This window comes from Rhineura floridana, chromosome 22, assembly GCF_030035675.1.
Source record: "Rhineura floridana isolate rRhiFlo1 chromosome 22, rRhiFlo1.hap2, whole genome shotgun sequence".
Lineage (NCBI taxonomy): Eukaryota > Metazoa > Chordata > Lepidosauria > Squamata > Rhineuridae > Rhineura > Rhineura floridana.
In genome coordinates this window covers 4743871-4757620 of record NC_084501.1, presented here as the reverse complement: position 1 = coordinate 4757620, position 13750 = coordinate 4743871, and the positions used below count along the sequence as shown (strand labels likewise).

General features: G+C 45.2%; 1 protein-coding gene across 12 annotated transcripts in view; it reads right to left on the bottom strand.

The window, feature by feature from the left end:
- MEF2D (myocyte enhancer factor 2D) overlaps positions 1–8694 on the bottom strand; it is a 222597-nt gene extending 213903 nt beyond the window's left edge. For 4 of the 12 annotated variants that reach the window (XM_061605602.1, XM_061605603.1, XM_061605604.1 and 1 more), the window contains exon 1: positions 8221–8694. The gene's annotated coding sequence lies outside the window, so the exon portion shown is untranslated. The remainder of the gene's footprint in view (positions 1–8220) is intronic. The other 8 variants (XM_061605592.1, XM_061605600.1, XM_061605596.1 and 5 more) reach the window with 3 other exon arrangements.
- Between the last annotated feature and the right edge of the window lie 5056 nt (positions 8695–13750).

Below are 13750 nucleotides of genomic sequence, written 5' to 3'. Positions count from 1 at the left end.
TTTATCTCCGACTTCCGGGAAGGGTGACTTAGCCTGTGCCTGCTTTTGAGACGGGCTCCTGCCTCAAAAGAAGCTTATTCAGATATATCAGTCAGTTTTTTCTTTTTTTTTTTGACTGATTAAACTTCTCCCGGGTAGGGAGAAACGAAGAGATTAACCTCAAAGCCTATTTTTGTTGGGACGACCAGATCTCATTAATTTATGGGACGAGGTCCAGCCGACGAAGGTGGGACGGATTTTCAACAGCAAGCTCTATCTGTTAAAGCGAACGTTCACCTTATCTTCTAACAGAGAACGCACTAACAGGCAAGCACCCTTCTTTCTATATTTTTCTTTTACTTGACTTAAATTGTTGCTGTTTAAAAGAGATTTGCCAGATTGATCAGTTTTTGACATCTCACTGGGGAGCCATAACTTCTCTCTGCTACGCACTAATTAATAGCTTATCTCTGTTTTTGTTGCAAAAAGCTGTCCTGGATTTGCATTCTAAAGATATACACAGAAGAGGGATTTCTATTCCAGATTTTTATTTTGAAAAATATTATACTGTTTTGAGACTACTCTCTTTTTGGTCTATTTTATTTTGACGAATCTGTTTCTTGACGATTGCCATTAATTGTTTCGATCCTGGGAACTGCATTTTGTTTACTTAACTATTGGAGAGATAAGGCTGTCTGCACTGTTTATACTGTGATGTCACCAAGTTTGGAGTATTAACCCAATTGTTGCTGAAATAAGAAGTGGTTTTCCTATATTTTTCTTTTAAAATGGCAATTAAGAAAGTGGCTGAAAATCTGGAAATAACTATGTTTCAGAAAATAATGGATGAGATTGAGATAACGAAAATTGAATTGAGTAAAATGAAGCAGGAGATTAAAGATATAAGGGTCCCTGTGAGAGAGGTGACCCTGGAAGGGGTCCCTGTGAGAGAGGAGACCCCGGAGATTGGAACAGGGGTTCCTGTGAGAGAGGAGACCCTGGAGACTGGAATAGGGGTCCCTGTGAGAGAGGAGATCCCGGAGATTGGAACCAACGTGGAACAGGAACAAGATTTGGAGTCTATGGACTTTAGAAATAAAATCTATTGTTTGGAACTCAATGTTATCTCTGAAGAAATGAATGAAGATTCTAGAGATAAAGTTATCAATGGCATGGATAATCTTCTGGACTGGAATGACGTGATGGAGCCCAATATAGAGAAAATCTATGGAATTAACTGCAGCCATGTGACAATGGAAAAACTTTTAAGAGATGACCCAGTGCATTTTGAAAAAAAGAACAGAGATATGATTTTACAGCAGTATTTCAGCAACCTATTCAGAATGGATGGCAAGAAAATATTTGGGATAGAGGTAATTCCCATCAGACTCTTACTATATGACTATGGCTTTGACAGCAAGATTATTATGGAATACTGATAATGGAAGATTGGATATTGAAATTACTGGACTTAACAAGACTACTGAAGATGGAAGATGGAAAATGGAACTAATAGAGATAATAGAACAATGGCTACTGAAATTATTGAACCTAACAGATTCTGATGTGATGGATTAATTGAAATGTTTATTTTGACTATGGTTATGACAATAAGATTATCATAATTAGTAATGAGATGGATTAATCGATATGCTTATCTGGAAAAAAAAATTGATAGATATATTTCTTAAAGAATTGAAACCTCTCTTTGACTTTTTGTGGAAAGAATAAAGTAATGTTTATGAGATTTGATGATTAAGTAAGATAACTACTGGAGGAAAGTGATTTTATAATATGACTTAAGAGACAGGATTGTTATATATTATAGACTTATAACTGATTTGATCTTTGACAAATGGGAAGTCAATATTTTACTCTTTATTTTTTATTTTTGTTTTTTTTTTCTTTTTTTCTTTTTGTTTAACTATTTTTGATTTTGTTTTTTGTCTTTGAATGTTTTATGATTTTGTCTTGTATGTTTTATGAAAATCTGAATAAAAATTATTGAAAAAAAAAAAAAAAAAAAAAAGACTCCCATTTATCTCCATACAAAGATTGTGTTAAGACCACATTTGAGGTCCGTTGTGGATGGTCCTTGAAAATAGCCCGCAGACACTTATATACAACTTAAGGTGTTGATTTTGCCATAGAAAGCCCTGAATGGCTTGGGACTCACCTACCTGAAAGATGGCCTCTCCCAATATTGTCCTACCTGTGAGTTGAGACCTGCCAGGGAAGCCCAGTTGGCAGCACCACCATTTTTTGTCCAAGGAGCTCAAAGTGGAGTACATGGTTCTCCCCCTCCTGATTTAATCCCCCAACAACCCTGTTAGGTACATTAGGCTGAAAGGCAGTGACTAGCCCAAAGTCATCCAGTGTGCTCCATGGCTGAACAGGGATTTGAAACCTGGTGTCCTAGGTCCTAGTCCAACACTCTAACCACTGTACACCAATGTATTTCAAGAGGTGTGAAGTGTTTTGTATTGCAGAGTAGTATTTTTGACGTCCCAAGACCACGTGGTGAAGGACGGGACATGAATTCTCTAAGTAAATGAATAAAAGTGCCCCTTTTGTGAACAAAGAGTCCATCTCTCTCAGGAGCAGAGGCCAGATGGCCTGGTCCTAACAGGAAGCAAACCAACTGGCCTTTTGCCTATTACCCAGCAACACTGCTCCTCAAGATGTCCAAATGCACACCACCTAAGTCAGCCTTCCCCAACCTGGTGCCCTTCAGATGTTTTGGACTACAACTCCACTCAGCTCCGCAACACAGCCTGCTGGCTGGAACTAATGGAGTTGGGGTCCAAAATAGCTGTGCTTGCTGGGGTTGTCCACCAGGGTGGGGAAGGCTGAGTTAAGGTATTTCCCAGGCCACGCAGAAAGCTGAGATTTGGTATACAAGTATATCAACACATCCTTATTCAGAAGGAAGTCTAGAACTAGGGTGTTTTGCTATCCAATCATGAAAACTTGGGGTACAGATTTTATGAAATAAAAGATGCCAAAATCCTTCAGAGAACAAGTCAAGGCAGAAATGAGGTGGAATCCTGGGCTATGGGTGCAGCATTCCCCTTTCACCCACCTCAGTCAAGCTTTGATTTGGGGAGAGGGGGCTCGTAGCAACAGCACCCAAGAACATGCACCTCTGTTTACAAAAGGGAACCTGTGTTCATTTGAGTGGAAGCAAGTGGAAGGGGATGTATGCATGCACTGTTGGCTTATGCCGCAGGTCCGCATCCCAAACAGCAAAATAGCTCACAGCAATAACATTCATTAAAATGACAAATTATAACAATAACCATAGAAACCAGCAAAAACAACAAGCACCAATAAGGAAAAAAAACATTGAAAACACGACACTGGAGGCATTCAAGAGGCAGATGGTCAGCCATCTGTCAGGGATGCTTTGATTTGGATTCCTGCACTGAGCAGGGGGTTGGACTTGATGGCCTTATTAGGCCCCTTCCAACTCTACTGTTCTATGAGAAACAACCCGCTTGTCAACCACAGATTATCCCTTAGAACTGCAGCACAGGCCCAGATAGAGGGGCAGGCGACCAAGTTAACAGCATGAGGCAATGGGCTCAGGGTCTGCAGCTCACACAAACAGTACCATACAACAGCTCACACAAATAGTATGCATCCATCCATATGAGATGGGTACATACAGACCTACTGATTCTATTCTGCACATTTATCATTTTCTGTAACGGTGACGGGGATAAATCATATATGCAAATCACACCTCAAAGTCATGAAATGGGCTTCAAATGCAATTTGAAATTAGGTATTCAAATGTCAACCTAACAGAACAAGCATCAAAGATGCAAGCCCAAAGTTGGCCCCCTCTCCCCAAAGACATGTCCCCAAGACATGGTAGTCTTCCTAATCTGTCTAGGAAGAATGGTTCATAAACAGGGCAGCATTGCTGAAAAGACCCTCTCCAGAGACCAGGTGTGGGGAACCTTTGGCCCTCCAGATGTTGCTGAACGACGACTCCCATCCGTCCCACCAAGCATGGCCAATGGGCAGAGATGATGGGAGTTGTCAATGTCTGGAGGGCCAAAGGTTCCCCACACCTGCATGTAGACGTTCCTCACCTCGTCTTGGAAGGCAGGGGCAGACAGAGATGGGCCTCTTGAAAAAGAAAAAATAAAGACCAAGTGAAAACTGGATGTCGCAGAACATCAGCCAGTTAAGTCAAACTGTGTGTGCAGTGTGTGTGACACAAGTCTCTCAAGCAGACAAGAACCCCCCCCGGGGGGGGAAGGTGCAATAGACACATTACACCACATGGGAAACAATTATGAAAACAAAAACACAGAAATAACAGATCAAGGGCAGTGTGAGAATGTGTACAATGTTTGTGCAAGTGTGCGGCCAAGACAGCGGCCAGAAAGCAGAGGGGAAAAATATTCCACTGCCAAAAGAGAAATGGAATGTGCAAATGTATGTGTATGATGGGTGAATGTAAATGGATTGGCTGAAAGTGGGGAGGGGGAGGGGGAGAAAGAGGGAGGGAGGGGGAGGAGGAGGAGACTTGTTTCCACTGCTTGGCTGTCAAGCCATCTCTAGACAATTGCTCACCCTTTTAAAACCCCAATCCCCATGGTCACCCACCCCATCACAATAATCCTGCTTTCAACTCCAGGCAGCGTTCAAAATATCCCTTCTGCCCCATCCATCCCCTGCAACAGAACTGGCATCCAGTGGAGCAACCCAGAAGGGACAGCCTTCCTTTTCCAAAAAGGAGACCCAGAGAGACAGAAACACGAGAAAACACAACAAGAACAACTTGACGCTTAGCCCAGTTGCTTCTGCAGACACGCACCCACACCCTGCAGGAGCAGCAGCTGCCCTTTTCCAACATCCCTCTCGCCACCATCATCTTTCCTCTTCTTCCCCACAGAGCCTGGTTGGCAAATGGCTGAACAAACCTCCGCCATCCGCCTACAAGCCCTCACAGCCACCTTTCCTAGGTTTTAAACGAAATCAGAAGAACCAGAGCTGGCAGTCTCCACAACATGTCAGGGCAGCAAAGCCCTGGACTTTTGGTTGTCAGGATAGTCTGCTGTTTCTAGTCTAGTTCTCTTGCCTGCCTTCCTCCAAACCTCGCTGGCTGTAGAAGCCAGACACGTTGCCTTCTCCAAACACAAGCGCTGCCACCGCTGCAAGTATTGCTTACATAGATACACACACACACACATTTTACTAATGCAGCCTTCGATAAACTGGTGCTTTGCAGATGTTTTGAATTACAACTGGGGCTGATGGGAGCTGTAGTCCAAAACATCTGGAGGCCACCAGCTTGGCAAAGTCTGCACTAAATGCCAGGAGAAGAATCAGCACTGTCACCCATCAGACCAGGAATGGAGTAGGGCAGGGATGAGAAACCTGTAGCCCTTCAGATACTGCTGGACTACAAATCCCATCATCCCTGACCACTGGCCATGCTGGCTGAGGCTAATGAGAACTGCAGTCCAACAACATCTGGAAGGCACCAGGTTCCCCATCCCTGGAATTGGGGAAGAAAAGCTTCCTCAGAATAACAGCCAGGTGCCATCAAAACTACTTCAACAGCACCTTTATAATATCCCAAAAAAAGGGCTACACACAAATAAAAGGCACTTTGGGAAACAACATATACTGGTGTGAGAATCTGGAAGGCTTCGGGTTATACAGAACCCTTCATTCTATCCAGCACAATGTTCTGTGTAATACAAGAGCTTGCACAGCTGCATTCCAAAACCAGCCCCGCTGGAAGATGTCACTTAGCCTGGATTGAGCTTCAAGTTACTTTTGGGGCCAATAAGGCAGCCAACTGTTCATCGTATAAAGGTAAGTTCAGAGGTTTAGGATATCGCAGCTAATCTAATATTACTATCATAAAGCTTAAGCGCTCAAAACTCTTCACATGAACAATTGTGGTAGTTCCTGCAACAGGTCTGTCAGGTATTAAGAATCCAAGAATTGTCTTAAGTGATCAAGTCGCGATGGGTCTACCTAGTCTTAAAGGTTGCCAATTAAATGATTTCAGGAAGGCAACCAGCCCTTTCACTGTAAGCCATACTCAGAGTTCAGCAGCAACAGGAACACTGTCTCTAATTCTGGAGACTCTGTTTGGCTTGCCATGGCTAATAGCCATAAGAATTGCCTTGTTAAAGATACACAGGTGGCAGGTCGTGCATGCCAAGCATGAAGTATTAACTTGGCAAAGGGTATTGTGACAAGTGAGGTTTCAGCCAAAGGCTTTCTGGATCACCCTCTTAACCCCAACACCAGCTAATATTCTAGAGACTCTGTGATGTTTTAAAATAAAGTGCCACTGTGAACCCGAAGCCTACAGGACAGCTTTCGCTAACCTGATGACCTCCAAAAATTTTGGACCACAACTCCCATCAGCCCAAGGGAGTTGTAGTCCAAAACTTCTGGAGGTCACCAGGTTTGCGAAGGCTGCCCTGTGGGGGCATAAACTAATCTTTCACAGCCCTACATGCAAGACATGGAACAGTCCATGATTCCTCTATGGCTGGTCTGCTCTGCTACGTTGCTCTGGTGATGATCAGGGTACTGGGCCCAATCTGCTAACGGGCTGACATTACAGGCAGCTTCCAATGAATATTCACACACATACACACAGTTTTCAATTGGGGACAGTAACTGAGCATCAGCATTAAAAGGTCTTGTAAAGGTCTGCCCCCTAGATGATGGGACAAATTTCTTTTGTTACTACTGTTGGGCAGAACCCCAAGCAATGGGTTTAAAATACAAGAGAAGGGAATTTTGACTAAACATCAGGCATACCGAAAGAGGAGCAAGACTGCCTTGGAAGGTGGTGGACTCCATGAGAGGTTTTTCAGCAAACTCTGGCTGAAATCCTATACATGCTTATTTTTAATAAGTGCCATTGAGCTCATTAGGGTTTATCTCTGAGGAGACACATATAAGACTGCAGTGCTGGCCTCTCTGGACCTCAATTCTCCATCTGTCAAATGGGAACACTATCAACTGACAGGAAATCAAGATCAAAAGAGCTTGGCACATTTTAAAGAGCACTAGACATATAAAATAAAAGCTGGCTTTTTGCTCCCAAGATGCTCTCTCTACAATCATTCCCTGCTCCCCCACTTCCTGCACTCTCCCCCCACCAGTTCCTTCTGTATCTCAATAAACCATGCTCCAATTTTGCATAATTTTCTCCCTAAATTCTTGAGCTAGACTGCATAATCTGCACCCACCATATTACTCTGATTATTCTTCCTTTCTCTCTTCTCTTTCTTCCTGAGATGACTCCGGAAAATCTATCGCTCCCCTCTTCTCTGCAAAAGCCCTCTCCTGGCATAAAAACCCGAGGCACCCCAATATTTCTTTCCCAGTTTCTCCACAGCCCCCCACTTGAAATATTTGCAGGATCTAGCCTTCCCCCAAGACATTTTTACTCCAAACCTTGGACTGCACACTCCATAATTAAACCTGAGTTTTAGAACACCCCAAGGTACCTTGCCTAAAACCCTTGTAGTGAGACAATTTCCCCATCATTCTTCTTACTCTCTCCTGAAGTTCCTCGCATCTCTCTCCTTCTTTGAAGGGACACCCCAGTACTTGCCATCCCTCTTTCCTCCACCACCCCCGGACCTACACACTTTCCTCCACAGCGCTGCCCTTTGGCATCCTTTTATTCCTTGTGCGCTCCAGCGACACGAGATTTCTCAGCCCCAACTCTTCACAGACACCCCAGCTTCTTGTTCGCTTCTCTACTTCTCTTTTCACACCCCAACAAACTCAACACTGTTGCCACCCCCACACAAACCAAAACACACACGGCTCAATTCTCCAGCTTCTTCCCCTGGAAGCTGACCGCCCTCTCGTATGTCTCTTAAGATCTCTTTCACTTCCCACCAGTGACCCCTAAAAAACCCCAAAGAAACACCCTTTCCACCTGAAAGAAGAAAAACCGGGCCATCTCACCCCTTCCTCACTTTTGACGGTTGGTTGGGGGAGGGAGATGCCCATGAGAAAAAGAGCTGGAAGAGTCCCTGCCAAATTCCTCTGTTAACCCTTCTCGCATTCTCTTTTCCAAACAACACCAGGCGGCGGGGGAGAATCTAGTCAAGGATGGCATCCAAGAACGATCCTGTTCTGTACCCCGAAAGAAGGCGCGGGGGGAAGGGGGCAGCCCAGCGCCAGCGCCCCCCCCCGCACCCCCACCAGAATGGCCCGGCGCTGGAGAGGTTCACTTACCTCCTGTCCTTGCCCGGGCCCCCTTCCTCGGAGCGCCTCCAGTGACAGCTGATCGCCAGGCACAGGCTGGCAGATGAAGGGCCTCTCTCGAACAACACCAAGATGGAGGGGGGGGGGAGAAAAAAACCAGGCAGCCTCCCTCCCCCTACAAGAAGGACAAGCACCTTCTTCTCAACATACAAAGGCGCGACGCAAATCTCAGCGTCCCTCAGCGTTGAAGCGCTTCCTCCTCGGAACAGAGTCTTGCAACCCGGCGCCCTCGCAGGGATTTCTGTCTGTTTCCTGCCTCCTCGTCCTCCTCCCCTTCGCCTTTGCGCGCTCGCTCGCTCTCTTTCCTTCCTTCTTTCCTTCCTGGCAACAACTGCAAATAAATAAATTACCAGGAAGGCAACTACGTTGCCCAGCCCTGTGGGAAAAGCTACAACGATACCAGCGAGCGCAACCGAGCCCAATTGGGAAGTGGGGGGGGGGCAGAGAGAGAGGATAAGAGGAAGCGAAGCAGCTGGCGCTCAAGGTCCAATCACGGAGCGCATAGAAAGGAAGGGCGGGGCCAATCCGGCCCAAAATACCTAATATCTCTGCGTGTGCGTGTATACGCTCCTCCTCCCTCCCTTCCCAAACATCCAAGCTAGGTTGCAAACGCGGCCTCTGCCTCTGTATCCTTCCGCCCGCTCAGCTCGTCGGAGCAGGGCTTTAAAGGGGCGAGCGCTCCGCCTGCCCCCTCCCTTTCCTCTGGCTGAATTGCGGGCAGCCCAAGTTCTGCCACCCCTGGCTCTGGTGGGGGGAGCAGCTCTAGGAGTCCCCTCTCCCCTTTTCCTTTTAAAACGTTTATTACGTTTTTGCCCTCCCGTTCTTCAAAGGGCGGCGAATGTGGCTCTTTCTCATCACAACAACAGCCCCCACACAAGGCAGGTCAAAGGTCTCCCTTTAAAAGGTTTATGGCATTTTAATCCTACCGTTCCTCCAAAGGGCAATGGATATGGCTTTCTTCTCACAACTGCCTTGCAAGACAGCGGAGCTACAGCAACCAGCAACCGGATGGTGATTGCACCGCCTTCTAGCCCAACGCTCTAACCACTGTATCACATTGTCTCCCAAGATGGTCTTTAGATGAGATGTTATGATATTAACAATGTGATGATTATGTATATGAGGAGATTGTATTTTATATTGTACGTCGCCCAGAGTGTCCGTTCAGTCGGACAGATGGGCGTCTGCTAAGTAAAATTTTATTATTTATTATTATTTTAAACAATTCTTTTTCTTTAATCGGTCTTCTTTCTCCCTAGATCTGTAGCCAGGGGCCCCCTCCTCTAAAAATCCCCTCCTACATTTCTTTTTACAATAAATAAATACATTTATTACAGAAAAAAATTCTCCGCCCCCCTTTTTTTTTGTTGCCTCTCTTGAGCTTTTAGGCTGCCTACCAGCCTGTTTCACCTTCAAGAGCAGCTGAGAGATCAATGTTGAGCATGTCCATTCCTAAACAAGGCAAGAGCAAGAGCAAAATAACGACAAGAATGGTTACATTTAACTGATTGGCTGGTTATATTAATCGCTTAAAGCCCTTTCTATCCAAGACAGTGTCCAACCTTATACATTATTTTCACTCATATAGTTTGACATTTTGCTTAAAATATTATAGTAACCAAGGACACCTAATAAGTGCATGCAATGCTCTTTAAACCCTTTTTAAATTGGCTTTTTGCGTATGAATATACGTTGTTATAAAATTATATTTCATTACAGATGTAGACATTTATTCTTTTGTAATTATCTTTCTTTTTTGCATTTCTAAGCCCTCCAATCAATAAAAGGGTGCCCCCAATTAATTTGGTAGTAGTTTGTGTGGTGTAGTGGTTAAGGTGTTGTACTATGACCTGGAAGACCAGGGTTCAAATCCCCACACAGCCATGAAGCTCACTGGGTGACCTTGGGGCAGTCACTGCCTCTTAGCCTCAGAGGGAGGCAATGGTAAACCCCATCTGAATACCGCTTACCATGAAAACCCTATCCATAGGGTCGCCCATAAGTCAGAATCGACTTGAAGGCAGTCCATTTCATTTTTCATTTTGTTAAAAAAAAGTTTTAATAGTACTTTTAAAAGTACCCCAAAAGACAGTTCCTCTGGTCTCACAGCCACAGGTTGGCCGGAATCCCTCTCTGAAAATGGCCCTTGCTGCTGCTATAACAACAAAAAGATGCATCATTCAAAAACACAATATGCCTTCCTTTTTTCCTTTAGAACAATTATTTTCTTATACGTAAAGCTAGGCAGATTTCGGATTCCTAACCAAACCTACCTAAGCCCCATTGGATTCAGTATGGCTTACTTCTGAGTAGGCATAGTTAGGTTTATGCTGCAAATTTATTACCATCAATTAATCAATGCAGGGTTAACAGAAAAGCTCACTCAATCATTTAGAATTTTTCTAATTAGGTGACAGCACTCACTGTCTGCTCTTTTCTGCATTTCATTGCCTTCTGACCTCACTGTCTACAATTCTCCCCTGCTACAATTCAGCATAACACTTCATGCATATAATGAAGTGGGCTGTACTCCACAAAAGCTTGTGCCATAATAACTTGATTAGTCTTTAACATACCATAAGACTCTTTGCTGTTTTTAGCACTAATAAAGTTAAGGACACTGGTGAACCCATAACAACCCACCAGCAGAACAGCCTGCCAACTGCATCTCTGTGTGATTCCCTGTTCTGGCTAGACTCCTTCACACAGCCTGTGATGGAAGTGGGATGGAATTCTGCCACACTGATGAGGTTCTTCTGCAGCCTCATCTCCAAAGCAGGGATGCTGTCTTGGAGGAGGCTGCCAACTGCATCTCAACATGAGTTTGCCTGCCTTCTAATCAGCCTCTGCACCAAAACGTGTCTGTGTTCTTCAGTCATACTTGATATAGTGGCATTGCCCAGCCTCAAGGAGACAAGTGAGACTCTAAAAGTAAAGCTTGTCAGGGATATGAGTGAACTTACGTGCCTCTGTTTTATCCAGGGGGAAAGTGTTCCTCGGCAATTGGACGTCTGAGAACAGATGATTTAGCAGCTGCAGCGGCGCCTTCCATAGCCTTCGCCAGTCAGGTGCCCTCTCGATGACAGAACGTTTGGTCCAAAACATCTGGAGGGCACCAGGTTGGTGAAGGCTGCCCTACTACTTTATCCTCCATGCATGGAAAAGCTTGCCTGCTTAATATTTACATGTTGGGATGTTGTTAAAGACAAGGGGGGGAAGGGGGGATACTCTCATTTGAACGTTTGTTCACTGATGTTTCTCAACAATAAAGATTAAGTGAAGTGGTCCTGACCTAATTTACTACTATGAAGATTCATCTCATCTATAATTTAATTTATTCATAATAGTAGAAGTAGCATTCACATTCATTATTTATATACCCTGTTGTTCTACTTATAAATCCTCAGGGCGGCTTACAAAAGGGGGGATACATTTAGAAAGGACAATATTTTTAAAACAACAGAATTAAAGACCATCAACTATGCAAAGCATCAGTGGAAGCTGGTCCATTAGGGCAAGTGGGGCACTGCCCCACCATGCTCAGTCTGTCCTCAGGCAGCCCCACCTCCTTACTTAACAAACAGTCTAGGGAGTGGTCCTGACTGTTTCCTCCTCGTAAGTCTCAGGAGTACCTTTGCAGAACACAGCAGGGAGGAGGGTGGGGACAAAACCAGAATCAGTGGCTGTCCCTGTCATTGGCTGTGGCTTCATCTTCTGTTGTGCTCCTCGCCTTCTGCCCTACTGGTCCCGATGGGCACCAGCCCATTGCCACTGCCCAACATCATCTGGGGACACAAAGTTGAAGACCGCTGCCCTAGGGAATACCGCGTGGAGAGGCATAGGTTGGAGCCCCTCTCTTCTTCCCACCTGTTGTGTCAAGAGGGTATTATAGAAGTGGTGACTGTCAGGAGCAGATAGTCAGATGTTTTGGCCTACACCTCCCATCCTCCTTGACCATTGGCTGTGCTGGTCGGGGCTGATGGTGTTGCGCTGTGTGTAGCTGTGTTGCTTAATTTCGTTTAAAAGCAGCACCACAGCAGCAGAGAGTAACAGCAGATGCTGAAATGCGAGTGTGCCAGCGTGTGCGTGCGTTTGCCTAACAAAGCAGGCTTTTACCCTGCATCAGGATCACTGAGACTGGAGACTTAGTAAAATAAGAAAAGCTACTTTATTTAGAGAAATACATTGTAGACAGAAAAGGCAAACCTAGTTCTAACTAACTAGCTAAGTTGGAGGCATAACTCCCAGGTGTACATGCTTGGAGAGAGAGACAAAGGGATGTCTCCTCTCTCCTGGACAGCTGGAAGACAAAGGAATGGAAAGGGCGGAAGGAGGAGGGGCAGGTAAGCTTCACTAAAGACGTCACAGTCTAGTGACAGAAGTAGGGTTGCCATATTCCAGTTCCACAAATCCGGGAAGGCTAATCTGCATATTATGCAAATTATTTGCATATTGATATTTGGATTGTCCAGTTGGCCGATTGGCTGCAATCCTGAATGGGCGAGGTTAAAGCTGTAAAGTACTGTTTAAAGAAAGATTTAACAGTTCGGGGGGCAGCTGACGTTTTTATGCACATCTCGAGAACCGGACCACCTAGAAACTTACTTTTTTTAAAAAATTAAAGCTGAGAATTTGGGCCACCTAATGGGCTAAACGGGCGCCGGGTGGCATGCAAAGAATCCGGGTAAAACCCGGCTAACCAGGCAATATGGCAACCCTAGACAGAAGGAAGTCAGTCAGAGCATCACAGGTAAAAGGTAAACAAGCCTATCCATCTGGAGGATCCTAGCCCTCTGGAGCTTAAACAAAAGAACAAAACAGGAGCTCCTCTTGCCCCACTTCCAACAGATGGGAGGTGTACAGTGGAGACTGGTGCCCATCGGAACTGGTAGGGCAGAAGCGAGGGAGCCCACAGTAGATGGCACCAGAGCCAATGACAGGTAGAGGCAACTGGTTCTAGGGTTTTTTCCCCCCCTGCAACCCTGAGACTGTGAAGGAGGAAGCTGAGAGTCAGCGCTGCATCCTGGGTTGGTTGTAAGTAAGAAGGCAGGTCTCCTGGCCTTCTGCCCCCCCCACCACTCCCAGTGAGCACCACCCACCACTGCAAAGCAACCATTATAATGCTTACCTTCAAAGCCCACCTGGTCCTTGTCTCTCACCTTGTCTCTTCACTCCACAACGGTGATCTTTATTTATTAAATTAGTGATATACCACAGTTGGGTCTTCTGGTAGGGATTATTTAATCAAGATTTGTTTGAAATTTGTTGTTTTGTTTTCCGCGGATTTTTGGGGGGAGACAACTTCCCTGGGGTTCAAACTTTCACACTGCAGAGTGTTGCTAGTCTGAGGAATCACAGTGCTGAATTTTTGCTTTCTTCTTCTGACCAATCTATGACTTGGGGGAGTAGTAACTAAGGTGCTCAATCTGTGTCTAGGCTGTACCATTTCTGGCCGCAGGTGGGGGAAGGATCACATGACTGGATGCTCCTCTATACAGAA